This window comes from Anabrus simplex, chromosome 5 (genome assembly GCF_040414725.1).
Source record: "Anabrus simplex isolate iqAnaSimp1 chromosome 5, ASM4041472v1, whole genome shotgun sequence".
NCBI classification, from domain to species: domain Eukaryota; kingdom Metazoa; phylum Arthropoda; class Insecta; order Orthoptera; family Tettigoniidae; genus Anabrus; species Anabrus simplex.
Window position 1 is genome coordinate 307306060 of NC_090269.1, and position 25189 is coordinate 307331248.

The following is a 25189-nucleotide window of genomic DNA, read 5'->3' on the forward strand; positions in this document are numbered from 1 at the left end:
TGAGGTGGAAGATGGTGGCGAAAACGGTGATGTAGGGGGTGAAGAATGAAGAAGGTGGCCACTATTTTTCAAAGTATTCTCAAAACAGTGCTATGGAATACACGGCTCTAATACCGGAAAGAAGCCGGTAACTTTAGTGAACAGTTTTCAACTAAGTGTAATAATATGCAGCAAAAAGCAGAGAATAAGCCTCAAGTAAGTCGCATATCTTTCAGGGATCAAATTATCATGGGGCTTATGGGGGATGTTAAGAAACAAAATTCCTGTAAGCGTGTCCGGCAGAGCAGCTGTGATTAAGAATTCTGTCTGTATGAGAAGTTACATATCACAGATGCTTGTGAAGCAAAAAAAACTAGGTACTGTGCCATGTGTTCTAACAGGAAAGTGAAAGGAGGCAGAAATGAGACTTGTCCAGGGAACCCAGGACTGCAAACAAAAATGTCCCTGGAAGTACTACACTTTCACCTTCACAAAATATTGCTAACAATTTTGTTAACATGATGGATAATAAAGAGATGTGCTGTTCATAGTTTTAATGTAAACATTCAGCATTTTACTTATGTGAGTATTTCCTTCCCATATTTGCCTAATGTTAAATTGGACCTGTGCAAGATGCAGGCTGGAAATTAATTGGACCCCAAAAGGGTTAAAGGAGGCTTGCAGTGGTGTCTTAACAACTGTGCTAGCCACCAGGTTCTTGGAAGGGTGTGTCAAACTGAAGACCCCCACTGCCCTACTGGGGTGTAGCTCTCTTAATTACACTGATGAAAATGCTTATAAGAGCTTGAATACTTTAAAATTTGCAGTTGGTGAAATATATTCTGGTTGCCTTCCATGAACATTTTTTATACATTTATATTGCTGTTGTGTGTTTAAATCTTTTCCTCTAATATTTATTTGGATACATCAGAGTTGTAAAAGGCTCTTGAATGTGCTAATATAGACAGGTCTATAAAGTCATCCAAATGCCAAAGGACTACAGCACTGCCACAACTATTCAATCCTGCAACCCGGAGCACAGGAGGTAATCATCAGTGCTCATCAGCTGGTGGTTGTTGCTTTAGGTGGGCCTTGAAGACTTCACTGTATATAGTTTTGTTTAGAGTTGTACTGACTGATGATCAATAACTTGTGTGACGGGTGCAGTAGCGGTTTGCCCCGTAAGGACTCCCTGATGGTATCCTCCCTAGAGAATGAAAATAGTTTTATTTTCTCTTGATGTTTTAAAGTAAAAAATTGGACTTCAATAATGGTAAGAAAATTACATTTCATGGTAAAACTGGAAATTCTCATTCAATAAGGAAGGCTATTCGGCAATATCAAACGTGCGTGACTTTTAGTGTGCAGTTCACCAGCAAATGTGCTCAGGATGCTAAATGGTTTATTTTGCCACCTATTCAATACATATAAATTTATGTTTAGGAATTTATTCTTAATTCCGCTCGAGACATGTTTCGCCCTTCATTGAGGGCATCATCAGTCAAAATTATCTCCTCAAGGTAAAAATCAGGTACCTGATTAGTATTTAACATGCACAAATTAATATATATTACAATGGGAAAATTAAGTACAAGAAACTCTTGTACAAAGGTGATGGTTAAACAATATAAGTTTAAAGAATATGAAGTCTGCACCAATGCTTAAAATTATTGGGTAATTTAGCAGAGTTCAGCAGTGGTGCTCTGAAGAATATTGATGCACTCATAAGAAATTATGAATTTTAAAATTATTTACAGTATAACAGTCGGGGGGGAAGGGTATAGTGCTCGGCGTCAATGTTTTTAACAAAAATTACTGCCAATGGTTAGCAACTATACAGTAAACTGTAAATTCTCAACTGTTCATTTGGATAATGTAAAGTAGAACCATGGTACTCGTTATGTAGCAGTACTGATCACAAGTAACGTAGACTCACGGTGTTCCTCACATAGTGATGGTACTGATCACAGGTAATATAAGGCCATGGAGTACCGAATATAGTGGTACTAAATACGGATACTGTAAACCCGTAATGATCCACCCCCGGTGATACTAATCACAGACCCATGGTGTTTCTCACATCTTCTCAATTCTCAATCCCAAGATTGGTTGGCAGCAATTCGTCTTCTCCACTCTTCTCTGTAATCCGCTAATCTCTTCATTTCCACATATGAGCCTGTTCCTACGTCATCTCTGATCTGTCTTGAATATTGCAGTCTAGGTCTTCCTCTTTTACCTTGAATCATTCCTTCCATGACATTAACTATGAGACCACTGTACCTATAGATATGGCCAATTAATTTGTCTCTTCTCTTTCTTGTTGTTGCTAAAAAGGATCCTTTTTCACCTATTCGTCGAAGAACTTCATTGGTGAGTTTTGCTGTCCATGAGATCTTTTCCATCTTCCTCCAGCACCATATCTCAAATGCTTCCAGACGTTTCTTATCATATGCACTAATATCCACATTTCTGAACCATACAATCATTAATCAGTACGTCGAAATGAGGAAAAACATGATATAATATTCATTCACGAGAAATTCATGAAAGAATTCCGGTTCTCTATTTACTTTGTCTTTTACAAAAAAAACACACAGGACAATAAACCATCTTTTAGCACCCATTGAATAATAAATCATTGTCAAATACCTCAACTAGTCAATTTTTCTTTGTGTTCACGCAACTAATAACATCACTGCTGGTACTTAATTTCCGCTGACTTTGAACACTCTACATATGTGCTAAGATTTCAGTAGTCTAATTCTAGGGGCCGAGCTAGAAGCTAGTTGTTTTACCTTACGCTTGTATACATACAGTAGAAATTGAACGAATGAAAAGATAGTAAGATCATAGCACCTACCTATTTATCTACCTACTAATTTTATTAAAAAGGCTTCATTTCTCACCCTGATGGGGTAATGCAAGCAGCTTCTGGCCCTCTCTCAGGCCAGATATGTTGCGTTGATTCTAGGTGCGGTGAACGGTGAGACACATGCCACGACCTATGAAAGTGTCGCGGAAACCATTGTCAGGACAGCCGTCGGTGGAGCACCGCCTCCCGAATTCAGAGCTCTGTTTCAAGCCAAAGCTGCTGAGCGCTAGGTAATCACATTTATCAGCTATTACATAGCAATACTGACAGTGTGCACGGAGACTCTGAACATCACATTTCGTAATCTTAACTTATACGCGAGCAAGCGTCGTCAAAGAATTCTCTTGCTGTCGTGGTTATCGTATGCAAACGGTGATTCTAAAGTGGAGATAAAAATAAAAAATCATAATGGCATTTTTATTTGAAGAGTCATTGCCTAAGAATAGAATTTCCGAATTTCGTATCTTGCTGGGAAGCGCCTCCAAACAAATACGGGAGAGAGCCACGGCCTCTTTTACGGTAATGGTATAAACTAGGTTTCCTTATACACAGTTAAAAAAAAATAGGGGAACATGGTTTTGAACGTATGCCATGCGCCACAAAACAATACTCACACCCAAGTATATTACCAGCTAAAACTTTATTATTTACCGTTGAAGTATACAAAAGAACATCGACGGATTTGCGTTCATTTTCAGAACAAACGGAAATGTACAAATAGGGGCGAAAACAAAGTGCTAACAGTCCTCCAGGGTGGATTTATCACAGTTTGAGAGCTTCAGTATGGTGTATGTCCTCCACGAGCATTTATTATAGCTTGGCATCTATGTGGCAAGCTCTGAAAAGTCGACGGAGGTCACTTTGCGGTAACAAGTCCCATTCTTCAATGAGAGCCTGTTCGAGATCTTTGAGAGTATGGTGGAACAGAGCGCCCACGAACACTTCTGTCAAGCCTATCCCACACATGCTCGATGGGATTATGGTCGGGACACTCTACTGGCCATTCCATCTCTTGAATGTCCAGTTCTCGCAAGACAGCTCCGGTGATGCGCGCTACATGAGCCCTGACATTGTCGTGCATGAGTACGAATTCAGAGCCAACACCGTATGCAGCAACCAATACATGCTGTAGCAGTATCTGCTGGATGTACCCCGCAGCGATAAGATTAGCACGGACGACAAGATCCGTACGGCCATCAATACTGATGCCACTCCACACCATCACAGAACCTTGTCCGAATCAGTCGCCTTCCTGGACGTTTGGCATGTACTGCTCACCACGGCGTCTCCATCACGCTGTGTCAGAGGAAATCTGGACTGTCTGCGAACAACACAGGTCTCCATTGGCCAAGTTGCCAGTTGACGTGGGTACGGGCAAACAGAAGGCGAGCTGCGCGATGTTGCTGCGTTACAAAACATGTTCCCCTATTTTTTTAATTTTTTTTTACTAGTGGCTTTACGTCGCACCGACACAGATAGGTCTTATGGTCTTATGGCGACGATGAGATACGAAAGGTCTAGAGATGGAAGGAAGAGGCCGTGGCCTTAAGATACAGACCAGCATTTGCCTGATGTGAAAATGGGAAACCACGGAAAACCATCTTCAGGGCTGCCGACAGTGGGATTCGAACCCACTATCTCCCGGATGCAAGCTCACAGACGCGCGTCCCTAACCGCACGGTCAACTCGCCCGGACCCTAATTTTTTGAACTGTATCATATTCCACTTTACGTCGGCGTTCAGGCAGAAGTGACTAAGCCCTTTTTTTATTTCTATTTTTACGAATTTGAGTTAAATGCACTACTGGGGTAAAGAAAACACGTTCTACACGATGGCATGGTAGTTATTTTGATAAAATGAACCATTTTGGGGCACCGGTACCCTACCCTCTTAAGTCCATTTTGGAAGATTGACGTCCAGGCAAAAGTGACTAAGTGGACTTAATCACTTCTGCGTGTTTATATTCTTGTCATTCTGGTGAATAATGTGAACCTCACATTATTATTTTTTCCTTCGTTCTCAAACTTCCCTTATTGTACGTTTACTAGTTTAATTGCGTTATCTTATGACAACATAAATTCATGCATTGTCGCTTAGATGGGTTTACCACATCGCATTATCCCGCGCTACATTCATGCATTGTGCCTTTGTTACCGTACTTTCTTTCCCGCGTAACGTGACAGATTGTCAGTGATTGTCAAGTGCTCTGTAAGGCAGTATCTACAAAGATGATCTGCAGAATATGCAGTTTGACATTTGAAAGCAGAAGTCATCTGATGGTACATCATTGTGCAGAACACATGTCTAACATAGCTATTACGCCTGGAACAACTGACGTAGGAAATGACAATGAATATAACGGTAAGTTAGAAACGCATTATTTTAAATGTTTTGTATATATTTTACTGCAGAAGGATCGCTGATATCAGCATAAAATTTTATAATTACAGACTTCATGCCAATTTTTGGCATCAACTATTTCGGGGCATAAAGGATTTCAGAATGAAACACCTGCAGTGGAAAAATCCTACACAAGCCTTCAAAATGTTTTACCAAATGAAATTCATGAAAATGTTCTCTATCATATTCCAAAGGTAAGACAAGTGTAACTATTATGTTTTCATGCTTGCTACGGGATAATCTGTATACACGGTTATTCAGTCGTTATTTTTAAACAAAATAATGTAGTCACATTAATGTATGCTTAGCGTCTAATTTGATTTCTATTATGCGTACAATTGCAGAAAGTATTTTAGGCCACAGAGAACATTGCAACCTTCAACTACATTCTTGGAATCTGTTCTGTCATTGACGCTATGATCAGATGTTTACTGTAAAGCTAATATTGTGTTGATGAATACTAAACACCTATAACTAATTTTAGGCACTTTTGGAGGAAACACAGATACGGAGTAGTGCTGATGACATGTTTCAAAATAGTAGCTCCGGTGCCGACAGAGGTCAGAAAGACACAACGGAGTTCCGAAGTTATGAAGTAAGTTCCCATTTTTTACCTATAAGAGCCATAAGCATAAATCCAACAGTAGATTTATAAAACTATCCTCTCTGTACAGAATGATGATTGAAGACGAACAAAAGGATGACGCTGACAATGACCCAGACTGGACGCCACCAAGTGCGGATGTTTCTGTATCTGATAACGAAAACAGTCCACAATCGTCCTTAATGGAAGTTCCTTCCACTCCTTCCACTGAAGCTATGAATGTTACAGGTAAATTCGAACTCATGTTTCCTATATTAACTGCAAAACCAAATATTTCTCTCTAATCAATCGTTTTCTTCCAGACGTTGAAGAAAGTACTGAAAGAAGAAGCAGATGGCATGCGACCGATCTTACCAAATGGAAGCGAAGTGTAACTAACGTAAGAAACTAAGAAATTCTGAAAAAGCATACAGTACCGTAAGGGGAGAATATAATGCAAGGAAGCCAAAACCAGTCCAGTGTAAGTGCTCTTAAGTGCAGCAGTATCTTTTCTCAAGATGATAGAGAGAAAATTTGTGCTGAATATTGGAAACTGGAAGACTACAAACGACAGAAGGACTATTCACTGAAACACAGTAAAGCTTTTGCACCTCAGCGACGCATATCATGGACGGATTCTGGATGAGAAAGAAAAAATGCAAAGAAGTTTTTCTTCATTAAAAATAATGAAGAAACGCGTGTCTGTAAGAGTTTCTTCTTGAAAACTCTCTGCTTAAGTAGTGGGCCATTAAACAAAGCTTACGAAGAAGTTTCAGATTCGGGTGTGTTTTCTGGGTGTGATATGCGAGGACGACATTCTCCAGCCAATAAGCTCAGTGTACGACAAAGTAAGGTAATCAGGGATCACATTGAAAGTTTCCCACTAACAGAGTCACATACGAGAAAGTCATCGACAAGAAAATACTTGGATAGTTCACTTTCTATATCAAAAATGTTTTCCCTCTTGAAGAGTGGTGCAAAGAAAGGAACGAGGTACCAGCAAGCAAGACATCTTACAAAAGAATTTTCTGTAAGAAGTACAGTTATTCTTTCTTCAGACCAAGAAAAGACCAGTGCAACTTATGTGTCAGGTATCAGACATCATCTCGCGAGGAAAGAGCAAAGCTAGAACCAGAATATAATGAGCACAAGGAAAGAGAAAAGAATGCTAACAGCAGTAAGGAAACCGACAAGCAGAGAGCAATAAGGGAAACATCTTTTGTTACAGCTACATTCGACCTCCAAAGTGTTCTGCAGATTCCAAGCAGCGATGTGTTACCCATGTACTACAGCCGCAAGCTATGTGCTTACAATCTTACAATTTATGAAGGTGCCCCCCCGAATAATGCGTTCTGCTACACGTGGCATGAAATGAGTGGAAGGCGTGGGAGTGTAGAAATAGGGACTTATTTATTTATACCTGACTAGTTTACCAGAAATGGTTGAAGTATCTCTTTTCTCCGACACTTTAGTGGGCAAAACAGAAACCAAAATGTTGTTGCCCTCTTGCTCTATGTAACACAGACTACCGGTATAAAAGTCATTGAGCATAAATTTCTCGAGTCTGGCCACTCCATGATGGAATGCGACAGTATGCACAGCGCGATTGAACATCAGAAAAAGTTTGCATCTGTCTACACTATGAATGATTGGTTGAATATTTTCAAGCTAGCTCGTTCGTCAAGGAAGAGAAAAACTGCTTCTCCTTACGAAGTTAGACACTTGAAGTTCAATGATTTTATAGATCTGAATGCTCTTTCTAAAAGTCTTCTCCGTAATAGGACTGAAGATACTGAAGGAAGGCGAATTAATTGGTTAAAGGTGAAATGCTTCCGCTTTGAAAAGTGCACGCCTGAAATAGTGAAATACATCTACAACTATTCGGGTGAATACGCAGAACTGAATGTTCTAGGCCGACACAAAAAAGGAGAGCCTCCTTCTCTGAAAAAGGCATACAAATCAACTTTACAAATATCTGAACAGAAATACAAAGACTTGATTAGACTATGCAACAAAGGAGTGATCCCTGAAGAATTTCATGCATGGTATCATTCACTACCTCACTCATTTCCAGTCAAGGATCGCAATCCGTGCCCTAGCATCGAAAGTGACAGCGATGATGATGATGATGATAATATTTAATCTTTTTCAGCGGGTTTTCATGAATGGGTTATTTACCTCTTTCATAAAATTCAAGAACTTTCTGGTTGTTCAACACTATCAAGTAGAGTAAAAGTCCTTAAATTAGATGTTAGTATGAGTATAATGTAAACATGTAGTACTAAATAGCAAAATAAAGGTTATGACTCAAATTAAATGGATTATTGTGAACATTGCATTCTCTTGTACCTCCCCACACCATAAAAGAACCTTAGTATGAACAGAAATTTACCAAAATGAGCTGACAAAATAATCAGGTCCAAGATATGGGACTTAGGTACTTTTGCCGGATGCAAACCGCGTGATATTTTTAAACCCTCGCCAGGCAGAAGTTACTAAGTCCATTTAGGACCCTTTTTACAGACTGGGTAATGATAAAGTATTAAATGAATACTTGGCCACGTACATGTAACATAGAAGGCACTGCAAAAATAACTAGTCCAAAAGGTGCAATAGCCTTTCAGTAATATGGGATCATATATCACTGATTTCTTAAAACCCATTTACCTCAAAACTATGTTTTTTGGACTAAGTAACTTCTGCCAGAACGCTAACGTTTATTTTCTTCTACTTTGCATAAAAAGTTTTAAAATATTGTTTTCCCTTCCTCATTGAGCACGCCGATAACACTACACGTAGGCTATAGAAGGCGGTAACTTGTATTTACAAAGTTTCAATTGCTCAGTTTGGAAATCGCTATATTTTACCGTGTTATACAGTGAATTTTGTGAACATTATTTTATAACAATGAGTAGATCAAGTCTGTTCAGGAAGATAAAGGGGTCAAGAACATGTAGTATACCATTCATAAGACAACAATGCGTTCCTATAGAGCAAAGGTGAGGACAATTCGGCTCAATGAGCAGCGCTCCAGCTCAGACAAGTAAAGGAGCGGAGTGTATTCGCTCTGACGGAAGGTACAGTCTAAAAGTCAACACACACCAACGCGGGAAGCGCGAGCGAAACTTACAATCCTGCGGTCGCTGCGAAGTTCGTCTGTCTTCATACCAGAGCGGGAAACAGTAGCTGAAATGGATTTGTCTGAGGAAGTGCTTCTAGCAGTTGCTTAAGATTATGCACGACGAACACCCGCTGTAGCTTTCGCTGATGGTGAGAAATTTGTTAAGTTCTTTGGCATTCAGACAACAGTGTATAGTTACTTTTAGCATACGTCTTACATGTATCTGGAAGTTTACGAACGGAGAAATGTGTGAAGAAAAAGTCACAAACAGATAGTGACAACAAGAACAAAAAATGTATACTTACCAGGTATATACAGTTCCTTTCTTATTTCTTCCCACAACATAGCCTATCTTTCTTCCTTACATTCTGATAATCATTACTCATGTCGTAAAACATGAGATGTTTCGTAAGGAAACAGTTCAATCGCCATTGCCATTGTTCACCAAAAATGGTTCGCTGCAATCCCGCCATGTAGGCGGGAGAGATACTCCGGTGTGAGTCGGTTTGTATCCCGCTGTATTCATAATAGTTCGCGACGGGATCGCTACCGCGTTGGTGTTAAGTTACAACTAGTGAAGGGGCACGTATCTGAACAGATTTAAACTTTTAATAGTTTTTATTGTGGCTAATGTCTCGTTCTATTCAGTGCGTTAGATTATGGTGAGGTAACAAAGTGGAACAAAATTACGGCACCTAGGCGTCTTCGAAACCGTAAGAATAGTGAGATAAAAAACAAATATAAATTATTTATTAATTTGGCATGTGTTAACTAAATACTCCAGTGATTACTACTTATACTCATAAAAATACTGAAGGCCAACATAAAAGCTTGCTTAGGAATACAGCATTAACTGGATGCCATTATGCATCATTAGACCAAGCGCCACAAGTTGGTTTCGAGATATTCACGTTTAACTTTAGGTTTATGTGTAAATTATAACAAAATTTTGTTAAACATGACATTTCTGGTGTTTTAGGATAATAAGCTATACCCTCTCAGCAAATTTAAACATTTTTATACTCGCAGTGCATAGATTTTCTTGAAAAAAGAAAATAGCGCTTAGTCTACTGATACAATTTAAGGTATTTCACACGTGCGAATATTGATTCACAATGCTACACCAATAACCCGTTACTGTTGAGTATCTACTGAGTAAGACTTAAAAAAATATGTGACCGCAGTCGTGTTTAAAACACGAATCTCCTACTGCGAGCCGCGCCACAACTCCTGCACATCATTCAAGTTTTAGATGGAGGAATTCTAGAAGGGGAGCTATTCCCTAAATTCATTGCTATAACCACTTATTGATTTGACGAATTTCAACTGATATGCGTCAAATACAAATGGACAGAAGCGAGCCATTGTGGTCTATACAATGGAATGCATATATCTTTATGGACTTTCCTACACGATAGGCCTATTATGTTCTGAGGGTAAGTACTGACGTGATATTTTGAAACCTATGGGTAAGTTCGGTTCTGCTCTAAACACAGTTGCTAAGTAGAATGGCAGTCTCAATACCTTTAGGGGTCGTTGACCTAGATGTTGGGCCCCTTTTTAAACAAGCATGGTCATCATCGTTATCAGAATGGCAGTCCCTTAAAGTAAAGGTTATGAAGGTCGGTATATGTGGTTATGATTACCTTATTCGAAGAAAAATAAAGCGATTCTGTGAGAAAGTTTCTGGTAAAATTGTTTGGCATCTGCAAGTATTAAGTGCATCAGCGACTTAAGGTCTCCAAGTTTGGCTTCAGAGATAGGTTTTCCATTTGGCCATGAAGGTATTAATGCCTGATTAAAGGGAATTCTAGTTTCCCGTGGTCGTCCCAGTCTTGACGTATTTAGATTTACTTCCATATATTCACCCTTAAAATTTAGTTTTGACGTACATACTGAACGGCTGTGATTTCAAGAACTGGGTTTCTTTTAGTTTTTCCAGTTTATCTTGTAACCATGGACATCAGTTTCTCTATTCACGATCAGTTTTTTTAAGTTCTGCTGAACTGAAGAACGACGTGTTTTCCATCTGGCGAACAATGGAGGTTCTTCTGCTTGCAGTTCCTCATTGCGTTTACGTAGTCCTCTGTGGTGTATAAACGCTGATGAAATGTGAGGGCACGCTAAATATCTGCAGTCACTGCTTTCATTATTCTGATCTGGAATTCACTAATTTGGCGCGTACCTATTATCTAGCATAACATGTTAAAACACTGTTACAGTGAAGCCTTCCCAACTTCTTCAAATACACATATCGATACCGAAATATTACTTACACTGTAGACTACCGTATTAGGCGCCGTACAACAATCTCATTTTGATAACCTTACAAAAGTTCTTGTAGAGAATGATTCTCCGACACCATTTTAACAAGCTGCATTAGCAGCATTGTCCTCCTTACTTTCAGAAGTACTAGATACATTGCTGAACTTAGTCACTTGATAAACCACTCAGGGCCATTTTCTCCAAATTGAGTTAAACCTGGTATAAATTAAACCCGTTTAACTTTAGTACCTAGTTTAAACTTGCGTCCGTTTTCTCCACCAATTTCTGACACTCGTTTAGTTTAAACGGGCGAGCTGTCGTTGGTGCTAACGTTGGCTGCACTGAAGGAATAGTCGAAGGCATGGTCGATTGAAATTGGCCAATCACAACCAAGTAATTCAATGACCGACATTTTTGTAATAATATCAGCTGTTTGTGGTGAATTAATGCTAACGTACGTAGTGAATAAAGAACAAATTCGGCGGGATATTAGCTTTACTAATAAATAAATTGTTTACATTTGTGCGAAGTGTTGTCATATAATTTTACCTATTGCTGTCTACAATTTCTTGGAACGCACTTATTTCGTATTTTTCTCTGTCATGCTTTACCATAAATAATTACCGAGGGCCTAATACGTGTCATGATGTCTATTGTCTTACGGAACACACGGGAACGTTGAAATATTAAAATCCTGGTCTTTCAGCAATAGGCCTACGGTATTCCTTTCCTCAGAAAATCAACATTTATGTGAATTTCAAGTAAACAAATTCCAAGCATGCTCGGGATCTATTTCCTATTAAAATCCATCGCCCTCGGCCGGGATCAGTCTCACAAACCTTGGATCCAGCAGACAGACCACTGAGGATGTATTATTTGGAGATGTATTACCGGTACTTTATTCCATATTCGTTTATAACATAACCAAGTTCGCGATATGTCGTACTGTACGCATAATACTCTTCTCCCTATGGCATTAATATTTCTATTGCTGGTATGCTGGCAATAGTTACGATGAAACATTCTTAACTATAATTTATTCTATTACAAGTTTACTAGCAAGCATGAAACACTGTTTTTCTGATCCTATAAATATATAATCTAGCGATTAGAAATTGTGTACCACCGCCTCTCCTACCGTGCCGGTCAACATTCTGATGATAAAAATATTTTCGACAAACTGGATTCGAATCGTCTAGTCACGGATTTGGACGATGCTGACCCAACGCTTTAGCGACCACAGCCACCAGGCACCACTTGAAGAGCGGACGTATTACACGATTTATGTAGGAATACTTTTATGCTTCACATTACAGTATTCATACAACCAACAGTATTTTACAGTATATAATATAAGGAGACTGCAGTTTAAGGTCTGTGGTCCCCGTTGTTAATAAGAAAAATGTCTGCTGCATCATATCATAAAGCAACCAGAATCATTGCTTCAAGCGAAATAGCATTATTTCGTGCAGTTGACGTTTTAAATGAATCCTCCTTCGATACTAGACAATCCTTGCTGTTCGCTTATGAATTATAAATCCATCAAAAAAGTCGGTTACATCCTATTTTCCAAGATTGTAAACTTTTGTTGGAATGCGGCTTCTTAACCTCACTTGCACATCAAAATTATTTCCTGTTTAACCAAAGACTTCAATAAATTCTCCCATTTTTCTAGGTTATAATTTTAGTACGTTTTCTATTAAAGTGCTGCAGTACTGGTAGTCAAAACTAACCCTTCTACTAGGAAAATCACAGATACGTTAATAAAATGTCAAGAAGGTTGAATATAAACAGCAGTTTAAACCAACAATATAGAAGGTTTAACTTTGAACCAAGTTTAAACTTAATCAAAGTTTTAAACCAATATGGAGAAAATGAATGTTAGTTTAAAGTCAGACTTAAACCAGATTAAAATAAACCTAGTTTGAACTCATTTGGGGAAAACGGCCCTTAATGTATCACCACGTCAATAACTTGGCACCATCGAAAACACGGGCTCCCTCGCTGTCATCCACTATGTCTAGGCTCTGAACTTCACTCTTTTATGCAATTTTAAAACAATGTTTTAAGCAATTCAAATTATCAAACGCATTTCAATTGAACTATGCATATTATTTCATAATGGTGCTTCTGTACTATTTGCAGAATTTTACGAAAATAGGCCTATTCATGTACGGGGAGGGGCGGGCCACCTAGAAGGTAACGCCTTCTCTCTGGCCAGGTCCACTACGTAATGTGATGTGAGGAATGATACATTTGGTATAATGATGCAAAATGGAACGTCGCATAGTCTACTGATGCAATTCGCAGTTTAACTGATTCCCGCTATGTCGCCTAGGTTTTCAGTTTACTGACAACTAATGCCCTCTTTTAAGGCAGCGGGGAATTTATTTTAAGTAGTTCAAGCTGTCCTCCTCAAGATGGTGCTAAATTCTTAATTTTCGTCAAATGGCGCTTAGTCTATTGATGCATAATTCCATCCATTAACGATCAATGACAAACGAACTGTGCGATTGTATTGCGTAAAAATAATATATACTCAGCCAGGTACACTGATGTGACTTTGCTTGCGCCTCTAGTCTTTACAGCACAAACTATTAGAAAATGGCTCGAGGGCTATATTGGAAACGTTAGTCATGTTCGCAGGCCGTACATGAATAGGCTTATTTTCGTAAAATTCTGCAAATAGTACAGAAGCACCATTATGAAATAATATGCATAGTTCAATTGAAATGCGTTTGATAATTTGAATTGCTTAAAACATTATTTTAAAATTGCATAAAAGAGTGAAGTTCAGAGCCGGGCTGATTGGCCGAGACGGTTGAGGCGCTGGGATTCTGGCTCAGTCCGGTGGCTTTGAAGTTGCTCAAATTCGTTAGCCTCGTGTAGCTAGATTTACTGGAACGTAAAAGAACTCCTGCGGGACAAAATTTCGACAACTCTGCGTTTCCGAAAACCATCAAAAGTAGTCAGGACGCAAAAATAATAACATATCTTGAATTTGGATTTTTTTAAATCAAAAATAATCCATTGAGAACACGTGAATACTTGAAAAGAGGAACTAGTATTATTAAAGAATAATTAGTTCTGACTTGAGTCTATAAGGTGTATAAAAATTAATACGCTTTTGAACGAGCTATGCAATATTTTTTGTGACTTATTAACATTATTTCTTAAAGTGATCTCACGGGCCGCAAAAATGGCTTCGCCGGCCACATTTGGCCCGTGGGCCGCCATTTGGAAACCCCTGTATTAGAAGTTAGTTGCGCTCTGCTCTTCTCGTACTCCGTAGCGGCGCTAAGAAGTTCAGGGTCCCACCGCAATAATTGAAAATGGGCCCCTCGTTTCCTGATAAGGAAACTTACAAGTTTGTTTCGTAGTACAAGGTTGTATAATATTACAATGAACAGCGAGAACGATAATAATAATAATAATAATAATAATAATAATAATAATAATAATAATAATAATAATGTTACACAATTTAGTTTTCAAATTCGAAGGAATTCAAGTAACACTTGTATGGTAAGAAACACACACGCAAGAAATGCATAACCAGAAACACGCTGACCCATCACAATATTAAGAAATAATCTCGTTCTGAGGACCAAATAATTTACTACTATTTACAACTCACCGTCCATTGTAGGCCTACTTAGCTACTCTGAGTGCCGAGAGTTATACACAAGCTCCAAACTTCAATATTTAGAGTTTAGATAAGGAGGATGTCTTTGTTATCGCATCTTCGCTGACTACTTCCTTCTCAGAACTGGCTAATTGTTTCAAAAGCCTTGTCGATTGTTGTGGGTAGCAGCAAGGGATGGCTATTATTGGAACAGGTTGGGAAATCCACATTCAGCTAAGGTTAAGTTATAAGGAGATTCCCACCTTCCAATACTTGTCAATTTCTTATAGTAGTTTTATTGTTTACATGACATAATCCAGCTTAATCTTTACGCGCATACTAAATAGGACACGTTTTGTTCCGAATATGGAACATCTTCAACTAAAAGATTTGACAAAATGGCAAGACAGTTAAAACAAATGTAATAATTATGGTGATAAAATAAAATGTTCATTCATGTTGGGTTAAAATTTCCAACAAGTCAATGTCCAAGTGACGAAGTAAAATCGGCGTAAGGAGTCTTTATGCTGGAGACGTGTATGCTTGTCAATCTTGAAGATAAAATTAGTGATATAAAAGATTTTCTTAAAATTGTCGGGGGAACTCTTGAGAAATGGCCGTAGTTAAAGTTGAGTTGAAGTTTAGACTGTTAAAATTAGTCTTATAGTCGATCGTGTCGTATTTAGCGTCCTCCCTTACGCCGTGTCGTCAACTGAGTTCTGTGTGTGTCTAGAGATTAAGCTGGATTATGCCAGGTAAACAATAAAACCATTATAAGAATTTGACAAGTATTGGAAGGTGGGAGTCTCCTTATAACTTAACCTTAGTTGTGTTGAGTCAGTACGGAAAAAATATATTTATAAGCTGTATTTTATTTTTTATCTTTTTCGGCTCGCACAGTGCAGGTCTTTTGAGTTGACGTTCGTAGGTGACCTGCGTGTCATGATGAATTGATGAAGACGACACATACACCCAGCCTCCATCTCAGCGAAATTAACCAATGATGGTTAAAATTCCCGACCCAGGGCCCCTGTGACGAAAGACCTCTGCGCCAACCATTTAGCCATGGAGCCGGACACGGTGGTGAAATATCTAGACTAATGGACCATGCGGAAAGGGCCGAAGTGGCTTCATGATGTTGAAGTCGAAAGAACGTCCCTGTTGCAGTGTACGACCGTCACATTGGCGAAAAGAAAGACTTAAGACCATTCTTTGCCTCCATTCGTGGCAACTGATGCTCAAACTTTGTGAATTGTGGAGAACGAAGTCTTTAAAACGCTCGTACGTAAATTAAACCCTTGGTAGGACCTTCCATCACATCGCACTTTGCCAGATGTAAGTAATACAAATGAGTCAGCCCGATACAGAATATAACAAAATTGCAACCAGTTATTACTCTTCATTAATAAGCGAGCTATAATACGTTTAAGAGTCGTTCGACTCATTGGCTGAATGGTCAGCGTACTGGTCTTCGGTTCAGAGGGTTCCGGGTTCGATTCCCGGCCGGGTCGGGGATTTTAATTGCTTCTGATTAATGATTCTGGCTCGGGGACTCTCCTCATCTTGTTCACACACTACACTACCAACCACCACAGAAACACGCAAAATTGATTACATCCCTCCACATAGGGTTGACGTCGAGAAGGGCATCCGGCCGTTAAACCAGGGCCAAATCTGCATGTGCGACGCAGTTCGCACCCGCAAACCCACAGGTTTGGGAAAAGTGGCAGGAAAAGAAGAATACGTGTAAGAGTATAGTGTATAATACAAGTTTACATGCAATGGAATAAAAGTATTACTTAAACTTTGTTACTATTAGCCTATTATTGTAAGTGCACTTGCAAGGGTATAGTATATAGAAATATTAAATCTACATTATTCTATTTTATTATTCTATTCCACCTGAATCTATTGCAAACTGAATTTCAGCAGAACAAAATAGTTTATTCATAGCGTAAGAAATAATGCGGCAAACTTGATACGGCTGCAGCATTTGAATGACATGTGTAAGAAGGCACATGCATCTGTGGAATTAGTAGAGAAACCTACATTTTAATTCCACCCAAGGTCACCATTACAACATTGCGCACCGGGAGAGTTGGCCGTGCGGTTAGAGGCTGTGAGCTTGCATCCGGGAGATAGTGGGTTCGAATCCCACTGTCGGCAGCCCTGAAGATGGTTTTCCGTGGTTTCCATTTTCACACCAGGCAAATGCTGGGACTGTACCTTAATTGAGGCCACGGCCGCTTCCTTCCAACTCCTAGGCCTTTTCTATCCCATCGTCGCCATAAGACTTATCTGTGTCGGTGCGACGTAAAACCACTAGAAAAAAAAATCAAAAACAACATTGCCAACATTAACGCATTTGAATTTTCCGCAAGTAAATTCAATCTGACGACTACCGGAGGTCTCCGGAGAAAGGGACCAAACAACTGCTCCGCTCCGTTCTTACCGATCCCAGCACTAACTTGAAGACTAGTGCAGCGAGGATAAACAGAAAGACTCCGATTGCACCGCCGTTTTGTTTTGGCATCGGCCGTAACTTCGAATCGAGAGGACGTATATCTATTCGTCTCAATGTCATATATCAATTCTCTTTATTCAATTTTGTCTTGGGTTGTAAGCGACAATTTTCGACATTTTGAATTCCTGACGCAAAATTTAATTTTACAAACTCACTATTTTCAAATGTTACTGTACATCGATCTATTATGACCGCTGTGGGTGGGGGCGGTAGAATAACACCCACGGTAAAGCCTGCCTAGTAAGAGGCGACTAAAAAGGGCCCTGGGGATCTCAGCTTAGGAGCGTGGATTGGCGACGACGGGGCCGTTAGCCGAGTCATGGCATTGCTTCCACTTGTTCCAGGCTCCTCACCATCTATCCTACCCGACCTCCCTTGGTCAACTCTTGTTTTTTTCTCTGACCTCTACGGTATTAGAGCATTCTAGGCCTACTGTCTTGGAAAAAAAGTAATAGACACCCGACTTCACACGTTAATAAAACGTTTATCCTTTGTCCCTAATAGAGACTAGCTACACCAAAGTTTATATTATTTTATTCTACGTTTGATTATGTGGAGTAGGCATTTTTATCGCACCAAGTTAAAATTTTAACGCAGGTTGAACAAAAAAATGCCGGTGTTTTTAAGTGGTTTTAAAAGAAGAAAGCAGTGCATCGACCGAGCGGTGTTGTCCAGTTTACCACGCCAACTGAACTCAGTCACTGCTCTGTACGGTATCAGCTTTAAGTCATGTAGAGCTAATTCGCAATGAATGTGTTGTGGTGCTATCACCCCCCCCCCCCCCCCCCACAATCACCTGGAATTTAAAATTCAAGGCGTTTCAAAAGTTGAACGAAGAGGTCCTTCTCATAAGCCGGAAATTACGGCAAAATGCGATATACTACGTAATTCTATCGTTGATATATCGAGCGCTAGTCCAAAGAAGTTTTTTTTAAAACTGACGAAACAGCAGCGAACGCCCAATATATGTTCAACCCGGTAACGTCTCTAGGGTTTTCAGGGCCGGCCGGTAGGCTGTTTTATTCTCACACAACCACCCAATTAGTCTTAATATAAAATCAACAATTTCATTCAGGCAAAAAGCAGCTTTAGTTTTAGCCTGACCTCATGAGCTTCATAACAAGCCGGCTATGATCATCCAGTAATGAAAAAATGTTTAACAAAATTTACAACCACCTTTTTCACAAATATCAGATGAAATAAGTTCTTGGTATACAGATCAACAATAAGTTACTTTGACGTATTAAAGTTTGGTAACGATCAGATCAATACTTATATAAAGTTATGGTTCCAGTGTATGGGACCCTCACCAGGATTACCTGATTCAAGAACTGGAAAAAATCCAAAGAAAAGCAGCTCGATTTGTTCTGGGTGACTTCCGACAAAAGCGTAGCGTTACAAAAATGTTGCAAAGTTTGGGTTGGGAAGAACTGAGAGAAAGAAGAAGAGCTGCTCGACTAAGTGGTATGTTTCGAGCTGTCAGCGGAGAGATGGCGTGGAATGACATTAGTAGACGAATAAGTTTGAGTGGCGTTTATAAAAGTAGGAAGATCACAATATGAAGATAAAGTTGGAATTCAAGAGGACAAACTGGGGCAAATATTCATTTATAGGAAGGGGAGTTAGGGATTGGAATAACTTACCAAGGGGGACGTTCAATAAATTTCCAATTTCTTTGAAATAATTTAGGAAAAGGCTAGGAAAGCAACAGATAGGGAATCTGCCACCTGGGCGACTGCCCTAAATGCAGATCAATATTGATTGATTGATGATTGATTGATTTTTCGAAAGAGCGCTCCGTAAGAATTTAAAAAAATTACTGGCACTTTTTTTGTTCAAACTGCGTAAAAATTTTAACTGGGTACGATAAACATTTCTAAGCCACATAATTAAACGTACAATAAAATAAGATAAATTTTGGTGTAGCTTGTTTCTGTGTGGGATAGGGTTGCCATACGTCCCGGAAAACCGGGATTGTCCCGGATTAGAGTGGTATAAGTAATGTCCCGTCCGGCTGACTAAAAGTCCCGGATTTTTTAAAAGTAATCCCTTTACTCCTAAAGGAAATACAATTTAAACGCCCGTCCAATCTCTTAAAACTTCGAGTAAATTGAATGGTCGAGACTCAAGAAGTATCCTTATCGATATTATCCATGAAGTAGTCAAAGTAAACTATAGAATTATCGCTTCTTTCTACGTACTTCCGGTGTTACAGATTGTTTTCAATTAGAATACTGGAAAGAATCTTGTTCTATTCTATGTTCGAAGAAGAATTTGTAAGAATCGATTAAATTCAGTGTGATTCTGAGTGAGTGAATATTTAACATTTTTAAGCATGGCATCGACACGGAAAACGAAATGATGAATACGCCAAAGATTTTCCTTCAATAAAACGAGGTGGAAGTGAATATGAGGCGAAATGTAAACTATGCAAGCAAGTTTCTTTTATTTTTTATATAAGAAATAGAACAAATGATTGATGAAAGAATTTCGTTTACGCTTTACCGTTTACCTGAAGTCAGACTTAGTAATTTAAAAATATTATTTTCTTTACAGTTGCTATTTTTCGATTGCACATGGGTGGAAAAGTGACATCAAAGATCACGTAGGTTCAGTGAAGCACAGGAATTATTTGCTAATATGTATTTGTCCCGGTTTTGTGGCAGACAATTATGGCAACCATAGTGTGGGACAAAGGATCAACTCCGGTGTCTATACCTTTTTCCACGACAGTAGGGAGTCATTTTCACGCCCTTCGTGGCCCTTTTCTTTCTTTGGCCGATTCCTTGTGTTTTCGAAGTGTCGGATCTCTTCCATTTTTCCCTCTGATTAGTATTAGGATGGTTGCCTAATTGTACTTCCTCTTAAAACAATAACCACCACCACTTCAATCTATTATGCCTTAAAGAAATCCTCATCCTACTTCTGATGTTTCGATTATTAACAACGTTCACTCAGTAGGAAGTTAGGCTACAGCAGAAGTGTCAATTATTACGGACTGTCCGCAGTTATTACGGATTTCACCTCACGATTACCGAAGCACGGTCGAAGGGGAAATAACGGAAAAGCTGACATTTTCAGCAAAAATAATTTTCTACGGAAAAAAGAAAAGGAAAAAGGCTCGAATGGATTGAACATTTCTCCTAAATCGTCCTCGTTCAAATGCTTTTGAGTTGGCAACGATACTTATTCGATCTTGACTTTTTTTTGTTACCCATAAGCGTTATAAAATTCATTGTGAATGAAGGTGCTCAGGTGCTGCTCTTCTTTACTATAAATCCTTAAATAATGTTGTATTTGCTGAGTTAAGTGTGCCTGCCAGTTGGCAGAAAAAAATGAGAAATTGAGGCCTACATTAAGCACATCTGCACTGGAATCGCTTATGGTTCAGAAGACGAAAATGTCAGTGGGAAGGATGCTTCAAGAAAAACTACACTGAAAAGCAGCTGCTCCGTGAGAAACAAGGAATGTTTGATCACAGAACTAACAGGGTGTGTGTAAATGTTATTGTGTAATATGACATAGCCTACTTTCGAATAGATTGCTAGAGGAAAGGGTAAAAGGGGCGCCATTATCGAAATTTTTCTTGGGGTCGGAGGGCGATTACTGATAATCCACTTCAAATTTTGGTTCCTCTACTACAGCTAATACTAAAACAAGACTGTGCTGCAATCGGCGCCATTTTCCCCCTTCCCTCCGCATTCTTCTGGCCAACGAAATACCCGAAATACTTCTATAAGTCTAATCAAGTGACAGCCCGGACGAGAGACAGCAAGGGCTCCTGGAACATAGAAGAGTTTGGGAAGACCTTCGACATGAGGACTTCCTTCATTCCTTGCTGAAATGTTAGTTTCTAGGCGTCTGAATGAAATTCTGATCAGTAGTGACGCCTGGAATTACTAGAACTATTACAAACTAAATGTACTAATTCCCTTTAATTACCATCAAAGTATTATGTTTTCGAAAAGAGTTGATACATACTTTGTATAAATAATAATTCATTGTATTATTTTCTTCTCTGGTAGTTTAAATAACGTATACTATTTGATTTTACCGAGCTCGATAGCTGCAGTCGCTTAAGTGCGGCCAGTATCCAGTAATCGGGAGATAGTGGGTTCGAGCCCCACTGTCGGCAGCCCTGAAGATGGTTTTCCGTGGTTTCCCATTTTTACACCAGGCAAATGCTGGGGCTGTACCTTAAGGCCAAGGCCGCTTCCTTCCAATTCCTAGGCCTTTCCTATCCCATCGTCGCCGTAAGACATATCTGTGTCGGTGCGACGTAAATCAAATAGCAAAAGAAAAAAAACCTACCGGTATTTGATTTTATAATTTGAAAGTATTATAATACACTAAAATCGACATTTAAAATTAAATATTCTCAACGTGAACACATTTTGGTGATATTTCATTGGCAGGACTCAAATTCATATTTATTGTAAAGATTTTGTATAGTGAATCTTTTCGTTTCGTTTGAATGGTTTAAGTTCTTGAAGTTTTACTTTCATACCGCTTATGCACTACAAAAATATCGAAGGCTAAAGATTTTTAATTTAATCTGCATTATTTACAGTAATTTGTGCTTGTCGATCCTTTAACAATAAACTGATCTCCAAAACTGAAACCTCTATCAAACACCACTCATTTACATTTAGGGCTGTCGCCGAGGTAACAGATTCCCTGTCAGTGGTTTACCCAGTCTATTCTTAAATGAACATACCCGACACTGTGCTTGTTTAAAGTATTAACGTAAGGCACCTCAACGTACCCTCATGCCCTTTGAACCCTCGCATTAAGGACAAGTCGAAGTCTTAACTCTTGCGTTTCTCACATCAATCTATCGTCGCTAACAATATAGTACATAACATGGGTATTCGTGCTGTATTTGTGTTAGATTTACATTAGTAGCACATCATAACCTTGATAATGAGTTGTGTAGCTAGTGGCTTTTAGAAAATTTAGGTTTACAATCATTTTACTATAATTCGATTATTAATTCAAATAATCACTTCGCACACTGTATAGGATACATTTATTATAGGATTATTCGGTATAACGAGAGGAAAAACTTAATATTAAAATGGTGTCATACATTACAGCAGTTATTTATATTTATATTATTATTATTATTATTATTATTATTATTATTATTATTAGAGTTATGTCTCACTGAAACAACCGACCGTCTTATGGCGACGATGGGAAAGGGAAAGGCTAGGAGTGGTAAGGAAGCGGTCGTGATTTTAATAAAAGGCATTTGCCTGGTGTGAAAGTAGGAAACCAATGAAAACCTTCAGGGCTGCCAACAATGGGGTTCGAACCCACTATTTCCCGAATGCAACTGATAGCTACATACTACATTTATGCGAAGTAAAATATAAATGAAATACTAGGTGTATGTCTTTGAAGGTTACAACTTCATTTGTAAATTAGTTCCAAGTCTTTTCTCTTTAAAAAAAAAAAAACATAGAAGGTATCTTTGAGCTTTAGTTCTTGAAGCACGTCTTTTACAATTACTGTGCTACTTACAATACCGAGTCTATCCTGACCTTGTGTACACCTGTAACGTGTGTATACGTTTCAGAGCTGAAAACGAGCGGTCAACAGAATCAGTTGTATTCGAGATGGTTCGAATCAGCTCAGCCAACTTTTACACTTAATTCAATAAATCTCGAAATTAAGTCATTGTTCTTTGTGAAACTCGCCAGCAGCTTAGAAGTTATTTACATGAATATTATGTTACTGTTAGTTCACATGTTAGTCTTACGAAGTGAAATAATGACCCTGTCTAGAAGTTCATCTGGAAACGTTACTCTAGTTAGCATTAATGACTCAAAAGCCGAAGAAGGCAACATTTTGAAACAGCCATATCTTCAGCATCCAGAACATAGTCATGCTCTGAGTGCCTCCAGAAATTCCATGTAATTTCTCTTGTTCAAAGAGTCGTCTGATTCATCCATCATGGCCCCTCAGAAGAAGTACTTGTTCACCCAAGAAGCAAACATCAATCTTCTTAGCACCTCCCTATTCTTCTATACTTCTCATTGTGTATTTGCATTAGCCCAGTGGAAGGAAGGAAGGAAGGAAGGAAGGAAGGAAGGAAGGAACAAGAACTCTATTCTCCGTTTCCCAAAAAAAGTTTGCACCGGCGGGCAAGGAACGCGTAGGTTTGCTATTATAGAAATAGAAGTTTTTCCACTATCAGATAATCTGTGTCGGTACGGTTATATGTTTATGATACAGCAAATTGTCACCAAAATGCGTGTAAACATACCGAAAAAAACCCACCACAGTTGGCTCCGATACTGTCACCTTGTATATTTGCTGTCTGTATTGCACAGTATTTATAGTTGTAGTGTAGATACTTGAAATAAAGGAGTATCTTGCATAACCTCTGTTCCCTCGTATTCGTATAGTGATGGGCTCATCATTCGAAGAGTTGCACAGCAGGCTAGTGACATATGCACAGTATGTATGCGGAAAGAATAAGTCCCGATTGTGCAACACTGCAACAATACCATGCACCCACCTGGTATGGTGGTATCTACTTTTGCCGGAAAAGATCGAAGGATGTTAACACACTGCCGCTATCAGCGCTCCAGGCAGCGGAGAACATTCACGTCCAGTGTCAACATATGATTCAGCGAGAGTTTTAACAAGTTTTATTCGCCCTGACCTTTCGCAACTCCAGTTATCTCGTATTTTTATCGGTGTCCGGACATTTCGTACCACGGATATTCCGTACCACTTGATTTTTGGAGGCCATTTCGTACCACTAGGTTCGTTATCCACCTGCGAACGGTTTTCCCGTAATCCTCAGATATTTACGCCAGGACAATCCGTATCACCTGATGTCAGATTGGAACTCCATTTTCACGCCAGTGGGCGTAATGAGTTTGACAGACACACTTTAGAAATGAGAAACAAAAATAATTTACAACATTTGCTGAATAAAAGTTTCATATTATTTTGAAAATTGCCCTTTAAACTATATTTATGTTTACGAAAATAAAAAGCTGTAAGGTGCTAGCCGACAAATGTTCAACCCAATAAATTCTTGTTCTTGTAGTAGTCTATTTCTTCACAACGGGAATAAGCCCAGAAACAAAACAATACAACAGAAATATACATCGTATTCGGACGCAATGTGCCTGACGAGCGTAAAGATGTTAATGCTATTATTGTGAATATTTATGAACTACAACATTATTTCATTATCAAATAAACTGGCCGATATGGGTTTAAAGGTCAGGTGGAAACAAACTAGTGAAAGGTGGAAGTAGCTAGGTCTCCGCGAATGACTAATACGAGATAAGAATTAACACGTGTGCCAATGAGATCAGTTGCGTCCAACGGAAGGTTATCAGTAGTGGTCACACAGTACGGAGGATTCTGCTCCAGAATTGGACAATGGATATAAAAATGCTGTAAATACATTCACCAGGATAGCGTTTTTACTTCGCAATACTTCCCACTCTTCCAAGTGGTTACGGAATGTCCTCTCCTAAATATTTTAAAGTCATTAGTTGACACTTCTCATGTGATCAGCCGGTGAAGTGGTACGAAATGTCCGTGGTACGAAATGTCCTAGAATCATTTTTATCTCAGCCTTTTGTACACGGAATCAAGATTTCCTTTATTGATATCCCAGAATAAACATGGTTTCATGAATATTCCCTGGAAGTTCCATTATGTTACACGTAGTTCCACCATAAGGTCAGCCGGGTTGAGTGGCTCAGACGGTTAAGGCGCTGGCCTTCTAACCTCAACTTGGCAGGTTCGATCCTGGCTCAGTCCGGTGGTATTTGAAGGTGCTCAAATAC

At 39.1% G+C, this 25189-nt stretch overlaps 1 protein-coding gene across 2 annotated transcripts in view; it reads right to left on the minus strand.

Moving 5' to 3' along the window:
• The window catches only part of LOC136874024 (uncharacterized), a 204397-nt gene that overhangs the window by 173594 nt on the left and 5614 nt on the right, over positions 1-25189 (minus strand). The gene's annotated exons all lie outside the window — the stretch shown is intronic.